Raw genomic sequence first — 11,514 nt, forward strand, 5'->3', positions numbered from 1 at the left:
TTGATGAATTCCATTTTCAAACCCTTAGAAAATTTGTGATAGTATTTTTTGATGATATACTAATCTACAACAAGTCTTGGAAGGATCATGTTGACAGGGTGCTCAAACTATTGGAGGAGAAACAATTATATGCAAAAAGCTCCAAATGTTTCTTTGGAGTACAAGAGGTGGAATATCTGGGTCATATTGTATCTCATGAAGGAGTTAAGGTAGACCCTATCAAAATTAAAACCATTAAGGAATGGAAAATCCCCACATCCATAAAGTATCTATGAGGATTTCTCCGATTGACAGGGTATTATCGCTTGTTAAGAATTATGGGAGAATAACAACACCTCTAACAACATTATTGAAGAAAGATGCATTTTCATGGACTCCATAAGCAACAAAGGCCTTTGAACATCTTAAAGAGGCAATGTGCCAAGCACTGGTCTTAGCTACACCGGACTTCACAAAAACCTTTATTGTGGAATGTGATGCCACAGGAAATGGAATTGGTGTTGTTTTAATGCAAGAAGAAAGACCCATTTCTTTTGAAAGTCATCCAGTCAAAGGAAAGTATTTACACAAAGCTATTTATGATAAGGAAATGTTGAAAATACTACATGCACTTAAGAAATGGTGACCCTACCTAATGGGAAGACACTTCAAGGTAAAAACAGATCATGATAGTCTTAAATACTTTTTAGAACAAAGATTATCTTCAGAAGAGCAGCAAAAATGGGTCACAAAAATGTTGGGTTATGACTTTGAAATCATCTACAAAAAAGGGAAGCAAAATTTTGCGGCAGATGCACTCTCAAGATAGGATGAAGATGTGGAAGCATTTCTTTACGCCATTTCTATTATCCAACCAGATCGGATAAACGAAGCAAGGGATGAATGGAAGAATGACGAAGAAGTGTGGGCACTCATTCAAAAGTTACAACAAGACCCTAGTACATCTGATACATTTAGTTGGAAAAATGATTCGCTATGGTACAAATATCGGTTATATGTATGTAATAATTCCCAACTCAAACAAAATATTCTTAGGGAATTGCACACCTCTTCCTTAGGAGGGCACTCAAGATTTCTAGAAACTTACCACAGGGTTAAGAAGGATTTTTTTTGGATGGCCTTAAATCATATATTCAAAATTTTATGGCGGAATGTTTGGTTTGCCAACAAAACAAAGTTGAAACAATTAAGACCCCAAGTATGTTACAACCTTTATCCATTCCAGGCCAACGTTTGGAGGAGGTTTCAATGGATTTTATCACAGGTTTACCCAAGTCCAAAGGAAAGAGTGTTATCATGGTGGTAGTTGACAAACTTACCAAGTATGCACACTTTTGTGCATTATCTCATTCATTTAAAGCGAGTACAGTTTCTACTACATTTATGGAAATAATTCAAAAGCTACATGGAAAGCCAAAGATTATTGTAAGCGACAAAGATCCCATTTTCACTGGAAATTTTTGGACCGAATTATTTTCTTGTCTTGGTACTCAGTTAGTTCATAGCTCATCTTATCATCCACAATCTAATGGGCAAAATGAGATAGTAAGAAAATTTTTGGAAGGATATCTTTGTTGCTTTGCATCTGATAAATAGACATAATGGGTCAAATGGCTGCCTCTGATTGAATGGTGGTATAACACATCCTTCCATACTACAACAAAAATGACCCCATTTATGGAACTTTATGGATATCATCCACCATGCATCACATCATATTTAAGAGATAATTCTAAGGTTCAAGAAGTGGAAGATCACATCAAGCATCAACAACAAGTTCTCCAACTTTTAAAGGATAACCTCACCTTGGCGCAAAATATAATGAAATAGCAGGCAGATCAACATTGAAACGAAAGAAGTTTTGATGTAGGTGATTTGGTATTCCTACAACTACAACCATATAAACAAATGTCCCTCAAGTAAGATAAAAAGGATAACAAATTATCACCAAAGTATTATGGTCCGTAAAAGGTGTTGCAAAAGATAGGTACTATGGCATACAAATTGGAGCTTCCTGCAGCTTCCCTAGTGCGCCTAGTTTTCCATGTTTCATGCTTAAAGAAGGTTATAAGTGACAAGGTCCTAGTTCAAACAATATTGCCAGAACTTGATGAGGAAGGAAAAATAATATTGGAACCTGAAGCAGTCAAAGAAACAAGAACTTGACAGCTACGAAATCGATCAATTTCATAGTATCTCATCAAGTGGAAGAACTGACCCGTTCAAGATTCCACATGGGAGGATGAGAATTTTATACAGAAGCATCCAAAACTACTCAAGCGTTGAGGACAAGATTTTTTGAAGGAGAGGGGCATGTTAGGTCCCTATAATACTAGTGATTCCCCCATTATTATTGTCATTGTATCCCTTATTGTTATTTTTGTGCCATATTGTCCCCATATTGTTATTATTGTGCCCCATAGAACCCCACCATTGTTATTTTTGTGCCATTATATTATTATTGTTAGGTCATATTTGGTTATATTGTGACCCATTAGACTCCTATATATAGAAATTGGTTTTTTCATTTGTATCATCCAATAATTGTTCATTTGTGTAATGTAAAGGAGGTTTCCACCCCAAAGAGGCTGATTTTGAAGCCGTTCATCTATCTTTTCCTCTATTTTGTGAGCTGGTTGCATAACAATATTTCTGTTGTTATTATCCCAGTTATGAACATGTATAATGACAGTGGATATGTATGGATGTCATCATGTTTTTACTTGTAAATGAATTAATAATGTATCTATGGCCTAATAGATGAAATTGCACCTAATGTGTTGAGGCATCAATGCTACTTAGTGATTCTCAGATAAGCATGAGACCCCTATGCTCAATTCTGCTATTAAGACCTTTGGCTTTCATATTTTTCACATGTTTGATGAAATTCCTGTCAGGCCTAGTAGGGGTCCAGTCTAGACCTTGTCAATGTTTTTGCAAATGTATCATTGTTCCATTGTGATAATTCGTTTATGAACCTGTCATTAAATTTTGGGCATTGACCTAGGCTCTGGGCTTGAAAAAGTGGCACAAATCTAGGAGTTGTAGACACAGGTATGAGGAGAAAATTCTGCAGACACATACATAACCATGCTGTGTGTGCATCTGGAGCCTCCCAGACGCACCCTTGTCCATATCAAGGGAGTGTCTGAGGGTTTAATGGTCTAAAAATTCAATTGGTCTCAGGAGTTGGTTACCTAAGTGGTTGGGATGGCTCCTGGGATTTCCTTTCCTAATGTGGAAGGTTTTTGTGATGTGTTTCGTTGGTTCCACTTCCTTAAATGAAACATAGGGAGTCGAATCATATCATAGTAACTTCTCATCACATGTTTACCCAAGTTGGCTAGTTACTTGGGTGGATGTGAGAGGAAGGTTCTACATCTTCTCTACCCTCTTAGTAATGAGCATGATCACTGGGAGCCTCTCTTCCTCCCTCCATTCTCATCCCCTCCTCTTTGCCTGTGTGTATGAATCTTGAATGGTCATGTTTTTCATAGGATCCTCTCGACCTCCACTTTCTATCTTTCCACAAGAGTCTCTCAACCTCCAATTCCTCTCTTTCCATAGGAGCCTCCCAACCTCCACATTCCTATCGTGGTTCTAATTTACTAAGGATCCCCCCTTCTCATCATTTTCCATAGATGAAGATTGTCTCCCCTATGGTCTACGCGAACCCCCTTTTCATGGTCTACATGATCTAATTACTTGGGCAGTGCAACCCATTGTTCCCATTTAATTTTGTCTTTTTCTTGGCTTGAATTTTTCTCCAAGGATTCATGGCCCTTGTCCTCTTCTCCATCTCCCTATTAATGGCATAATCTAGCCCATTAAAACCACTAATCAACCCATGATTGATATTTAAAACAACCAACTTCAAGCAATGTCGTCCTCAAGCAACATAATTTGTGTCCCTTTCTCTCAACCATTTTAATTTATGGTTATATAATTATAAGGAATTATTTTCAATGTTTACAAGGGGAATTTATCTGCAAGGGATGTCACATTAGATTTCAGTAAGTCCTTATCAAATTTGTTGCGACAAAATTCCTAGTGGAATATCCATTGTAGTTTATGGATAAAATTGACATTTTTGGGGGGTTAACATTTGTTTCTAAAGAATCATACCCCTTATCACCATTCTACACTTAAATATACTTCCAATGGTGCAAGAATCACATCGTTTCGAGTTCAGACGCAAAACTTATGCCTCCCAGAAGTTGACCTATCATGTTTGACTACCATAATTCTAGAGGATATCACATCATCGCCCATTACTCATGGAAAAGAGGCTATCCACATGGGGAGGATGAATAAGACTCTAGAAGGGCCAATTTTCAACTCATTTTGAGGGTTTAATGTGTCAAATTTAACTCCTAGTTGATTGTCGGCTATGTTCTAACCAATCCATTAGGAGGAAAAGGGGTTCCATTTTATTCAAGTGTATTTTGTTTCATAATAGAGAAGAATGACCCAGAGTGCGTAGAGAAAGGGAACAATAGAGAGGGTATGATTTCTATAGCATCTCTTGGGCCATATGTCTCACTCTTTTGTATTTTCATCCATTTCCATTTAGGAAAAGAGAGCAAACTTAGCCTCACCTTCCAGCTATGTTTTCTTAGGTCATATATAGTGTTCATTGTGATTGGTGTGTGTTTGTTTTCCATTGTTAGATATCTTCTTCATTTAATCTATTGCAAGCATAGTCAAATAAAACATTAAATTAAAATCCAAAATTCTTAGGAAAATTAACCATCGTAATATAGATTTCAGATTTTAGTCTATTCTTTTTATCATATTTGTTGTGATGAAATGTCCAATGAAATATCCAAGGAATTTAATGGATAAAATAGATTCCATGCAGAATGTTGAGAGGATAATATAATGATTCTTCACATAGCAAAAAAGAGTCTAGAGAAAATGGCTAAGTGTGGATTAAATGCATGCTTATTGATAAATGATGCAGAAAAAGGGTATGATATGTATACAGAATGAGGAGGATAGTAAGGTGAGGAGGAAAAGGGACTTGCTTCCACTTCTAAAATTAAAGGGAGGGAAAAGTAAAAGATTCACACATGAAAACATATCAGCATTTCATTTCTAACTATGGGATGGTGGCCCCCTATTGGTTGGTTAGAATCAAGAAGGCCTTTCCATATGGGCATGCCATCAACTAAAAGGAAACTAAGGAAAAGATAATGAAACAACTAATGGAAAGGTTGTTTGAAGATAAAATGGTATAAGTAATGATAATGTAACGTGGGCTATAATACATTGGTCATATAAGGCCAATAAAATGTTCATGAAAATAAATGTTTCAAGATTTACTCATTTATAAGAAGCTTCAAAAGTACTTATACTTTTGAGAAAATAAGAATTGAAACTACACACTTTCTCTATTCAATAAGGGCCAATCCACAAACCATAAAATATGAAATGCAAAGATGAATTTTTTTATCTTTTTCCACAATGAAATGTATTAACATTTAAGCAATTCTATCATCATAGAAATTTGGTCAAAATATCTCTTCATTTCTTCCTATTTATTTTGAATGTTTAGTACAACCTATGCTCTTTTTCTTCTAATTGTATCAACTAGTAATAGCGAGTTTTCAAAGGTGTGGTGTTTTCTTCATCTTCTGCTCTAGTCGCTATGGCTAATGCACTTAAATCTAAGTGTATTAGTAATATGAAATCCTTTCCATAGATAGGAGAATATGGAGAATTCTTGATACTTTTTTGGGGGGGTTATTATGTTGGAAACTCACTCACCACTGGGGGGTGAATCAATAGTGAAGGCATTAAAATCAATTTTATAACTTTTTGTCGGATTAACAATTTGCAACACACATCCACAATATTAGCTAACAAAACATGAAAGAAACAATAAAATCAAAGCATAATAACCATGAGAAACATCAACACAAGCATGCACACGCAAGAACACAATTATTTCTGGTGGAAACCCTTTCATGAGAAAACCACCCTGTTGTTGTTGCGCTACTCAATTTTTATATTAATATACTAAATAAATTGTACATTTATTAGCTTACAAGCATAATCCAAAACACTTGGCTTCCTTCACAATATGTTGGCGCTTATCAGTTAATAAATTTGTTTCTCTCACGGATCTACGAAAATCTATCCACTTGAAGACCCCACGACCAATGATCCTTGCCAACTCCCATTAGGCTATCCATCTCCTATTGGATGGAGAAATATGTTCCTTCTACTGAATCTGCCAAATCATTGTCTACTCTAAAGCCTCCATGCCTTCACTTCCTCCATGTAAACCATGTTTCATATATTTTCAAATTGGGTTCTCAATTTGTTCAACATGAGCAACCCAAAAACACCATCGTTCTACACATAAAATCTGAATCAAAACTTTTCCTGGAGGAGGGAAAATATTCCCTTCTTCTCACACCAAAATTCTATTCCTCAACACACCACAAGCTGCCAATTCTATGCCACCTGCAACACATAAAATATAATTTTTCTTCTCAATTCTATCTCTGATTTCTGCATACAACACTCTAATAAAACATTGCAAAACTATCTGAGCAGTTGTTGCAATCTCTACTCACTCTCAATTCCCTCACAATGGCATGCTCTCACTCTCTCAATAATACCAACCAAATAGACTCAAAACCTTCCTTTATTTATCATTTTTTGTGATGGTTAAGTCGGTAAATGCTACAAGTTATGGAGCACTCAAAAATTCTTTTCACACTTCTCAATTTGCTTGGATCTATCTCCTTGTCTTGATCAAGCCACTCTTCTCCACTAGATGATGGATATTTTCAATTTTAACCAACTTTTTGAAGCTCCCTTACAATTTTTGGCCATACACTAGAATGCTTTGATCAAGAACATTGCCATAATACCAAAATTAGCTAAGTTGCATGAGGAATCCAGAAAAATTTTAGCTAAATTCTCAACTGCATGAATAAACTATTGGATATCGGTTGAAGCCACATGAATAAGCCTTATTCTATGCGGTTGGAGCCCTTCAACCACATGCACAAGTTTAGCTCCATGCAGTTGGGGCAGAGGATGGGAGAAAACTAATCAAATCCCCTCAGATCATGCCCTAACTTTTTCCAGAGCTTGACAAGCCTCTACAAGACCTCTGGAAGCCACTGGCACCTCTACAATACTTCACCAAGTCACTGCCACATCACCATCATCATCACAAGTCAAACTAGTTTGACTTGAATTCCAACTAGTAAATACACAAACACCAGGACCATTAACCTTCTCCAAAACAACTCTGCCATCAGTATACAACTCCAAAACATATCAGAAATCCTCCAACACTTGTACAACCAACTCAAGCATCCTACAACACTTGTATATCCTCTACAAGTCCTATATATCACATCATCAACATGTGGAACTAATATGGGACATGCATACCTAATCGGGAAGGCTCCTCGACACTAACACCTGTAGCAGCATCATGAACAAGGAGGTCATCAGATCTCTACTATGTATTGGCTATACAACACCTCTGCACAAGTAATCATCATGGAAAGTGAAATATACCACCATCCAACTTTGTGCAACAACATGATCATGAGGACCATGACAATCTCTGCTCACAATTTGTATGAAACACTTGCAAATCACAACTCCATCGTCACACCTCCATGCTTGTAGACATGCCAAGACCATTGCAACATATCATCCATGTATAAGCCACCTGAAACCAAACATACATGTGTTAACCAACTCTCCTGCAACCCATGCTACCAGGTTGACATCAATGCCAACCAACAATACATCTGCAACATTGCAACACACATCAATGCCAACAGATTCTTCTTGCCCAAAAATTATTAGTCATTTTTTTGTGCCAACTTATTTGGCTTACAAATACCATCTTTTTAAGAGTCTATATTAAATATGTATTAGTTGACTCTTCTATCCCATTACACTATGGAAATAATTTGATGATTATCCCATTATTATACTAAGTTTTCCACAAAAGAATGTGAATTTATATCTAATGATGATGGAACCAATATCAATAATTAACTTTTCTAGAACACCAAACTCCACTAGGACATTTTCTTTTAAAATTACATGTTACTTTGAATTAGCAACCTTTAGTTCTACTACTTTAGGACATTTTTTGAATTCATCAGTTGTTGTAAAATATACAAGAATGGTCCTTACTAGATTTTGGATTTATGGAGCTAATGACATCGAATCCCCATTATGTAAAACATATTTAACTGAACTAGTCTTCAAGGGCATGGCTAATCTTCTTTTCTGCAGAAAATGTTTGACAAGGTTGACACTTCCTAATAGATATATGCACATCTTTAAATAAGGAAGGCTAGTAAAATCCTTTTCTAATGATTCTATGTGTCATTACCATTAAATCAAAGTTTCCACAATAAATACCCTCATGCATCTCCTTTAGTATTTCAACAAACTTCGAATGACTTAGACATCTCAACATCATATCATCAAAATTTCTTTAGAAAAATACTCCAAAGATCAATAGATAATATTTTATTTTATCTTCAAATACCTCCTTTCTTTTGTAGACACCTCGATGCGAAATTGTCTAAACTTTAAGTAATTAAAAAGGATATTCTTATACTATTCAATTATTGCAACTATAGGGTTTTGGGTAGAACAATGTTCATTTGTAATAGGTGAATATATATTTATTGCTTCAATACCAACAATCAACTTGCATAAACCTTATCCCTTACCACATTGGCTTTATTTTAATATCATATTCTTTTATTTTCTCTAATAAGTTGGCCCATATACCATCTACATTATTTTAATAAGTGGATATGGCACATAAGCAATTACATGTGATAACAATATGTATGTTCTGAAGTAAGCCATAGCTTTGATCGGGAAAATGCTTCTTTTAAATTGGTGAATACGATGTTCTTCATGTTTACTTTACTTTTGAGCTAACATAACAACAATGGTTTCATTTAAAGAAAACAAATATAAAGTGAAATCTTTGTCAAAATATAGGGTTGACCAAAATAGAAACGGTGGGGATTGTTGATTTTATATTTGAGAAAAAAAAAACTCATGTTTTGGGAATCTATTCAAACACTTGATTCTTATTTAATAATTTATCCATTGGATTGACAATGATACATACTCTAGACCAAAGATTTGAAAAAAAAATTATCCCGCTGAAAAGGTATTATATTGATTTACAACTCATTGGTGGATTTAATTCACTCAAAGCTCAAATATGTTCAAGATAAATGTAATTCCCTTGTTTGCTTACAATGTGTCCTAATAATATTCCTTCTAAAATTTAGAAATAGACGTTTTGTTGGAATTTAACGAAATCCCATATAATTTGCATTTTTTAAATAATTCCTTAAGCTGTTTCAAGTGAAATTGTCTCAATTTTGAATAAATTCCTTTTCCAATCATGTCATTGAAATTAACACTAGATTTCTTTATCCCTAAAGGAATTCGAAAATGGCATATGTTTCCTAAGATGTTGTGAAAATTGTCATATTTTTCCGCAAGGACCTGATTATACCCTAAAAAACAATTCAACATGTAAATCAACGAAAATTTAGTTACTTTTTGTGATAACTATTCCATGTTTGGAAATGGGTAATTATCTTTCAATGATGCTTGATATAAATCTTTGGAATCAATATGAAGGTATATTTTTCCATTTCTCTTTCTAAGAATGAACAAATTGGAGATTTACATAGAATGTATAATTGCAAAAATGATACTAAATTTCTTCATCTTTTTTCATGTTCAAACTTGAGAAGATGCTTTAGTTTTGGATTGATCACCCTAATATTTTGTATTCGACTTAAACTTTCATAGTTGATCATCCCTTGTGAAAATTGATTCTAGAGACATATATCCTTTTGGTTAAGAAATATTTTTACAATTATCTTTAAGACATGTTTGTGGAAGTTCAACATTTTCATCATCCCCTTTTATCACTTTTGACATTGAAAGAAAATTTTCAATATTCTCATCATTATCAAATAGTTTACAAAACTCTCCATTCTCCAGTACTAAAGGGAAAAAATGTATGTTGACCTTAAAACAAATTTTTAGCTAAGGATGAATTTGGGTTGAAAAGAGAGGTTGAAATTGCTAATAAAACAACTTTCTTATTCTTTTTTTGGGTAAAAAAATGTTATATTAAAGGAATTAAAATTTTCAATGAGATTCCAAACTCTCCTTGCATAATCCTTCAATTGTTCCTTTCTAATGTTTTATATTTTCTTAATATTAGTAATAGAAAGTTTAGAATCGCCCAGGGGTATCAGGAGTAGGAGGGGTTATTCTCTTCCCCGATGATAAAATAGAGCCTTAGTATTCTTAAGGACTAGGAGTAGCATCCAATAAGAAATCAGAACATCTCGCTCTATGGAAGGGTTTGGAAATAGAAATTAAAAATATGATTACCAAAATCCTTGTGTTTGGAGACTTGGTGATAGTAATTCGATAGGTGTGAAAAGCCAAAGGTTTTCACAGCTCGACTCTTCCCTCAATTCTACGAAGAATAGCTTTGCAAATTCTACACGTCAAGGAACTTGAACCCCTGTATTTTTTGAATCAACATTTGACGGAAGGAGGACACAACACGTGGGCAAGGGGGGCCTCAAACTTTAAGAATTAAAGGAAGGAATGATCTCTCACAAGTGATCGGTATCTTGGGCTCGTTAACACATTCAATCTGCAATAGCCTAGAGTTAATGTTATCCCTTTGGTGTATCATTTGAATGATAGTCCAAGAAATTAGTCAAGATTCAGGCATGGGTGTTGGGAGCAGGATCCCCCAAGGACAGTTTTAGGGCTAAAAACCCATGTTTTGGTCAAATGTTGGAATAAACTTGTAAAGACTCCGCATTTTGTGGTCTCAGAGTGCGAAGGTGTCATAAGTCATAAAGGGTTGTCCGCCCTTAGTTTTGTAAAGTAAAGTCGGCTATAAAAGATATACCCATGGTCTGCGGACCATGGGATTGTATAAAAAGAGCTAAGCTCTAAGTAGTTTGAGACACACAAGGTAATGAAGAAGAGAGTCGTAGCTCTGAAGTAAGAATTCTAAGTTTTGGGTTGTAGCGTAGGTAGAGGCTCCGCAGCTGAGTGCACGGACCCCTGCAGCTGTGTGCGCAGGGTGGTTGGAGTCTATAATCGCTTTGAAGATATCAATAAAGAGAAACATTTTGCAATTTCTGTGTCTTTGTTCTGTTGATGCATCTTGATCTGTTATGTATGAATTTCATTTATAATTCTTATATGATGTGCGGATATATGTAATTACGTTGGTCAAGCGGACGCAAGTAAGAACTTCTGTTTATGCAGTGCTAACTATAATTGTTTAATAAGATAAGCAACTCACTTAGACTAATTTGGGAATCTACACGCTACGCTACGATAGCAGCGTGAAAGTACCTAAGTCGCAGGTTATGGCACGTGAAGATCAATCGTAGCCTTTCACAGAGGTATTGAAGGGCGGAATAGAGGGCTCATCTGGAAATCCCTAAA

The sequence above is a fragment of the Pinus tabuliformis genome, chromosome 9 (genome assembly GCF_031772625.1).
Source record: "Pinus tabuliformis cultivar Carrire ecotype Pingquan chromosome 9, CPIR1, whole genome shotgun sequence".
Taxonomy (NCBI): Eukaryota; Viridiplantae; Streptophyta; class Pinopsida; order Pinales; family Pinaceae; genus Pinus; species Pinus tabuliformis.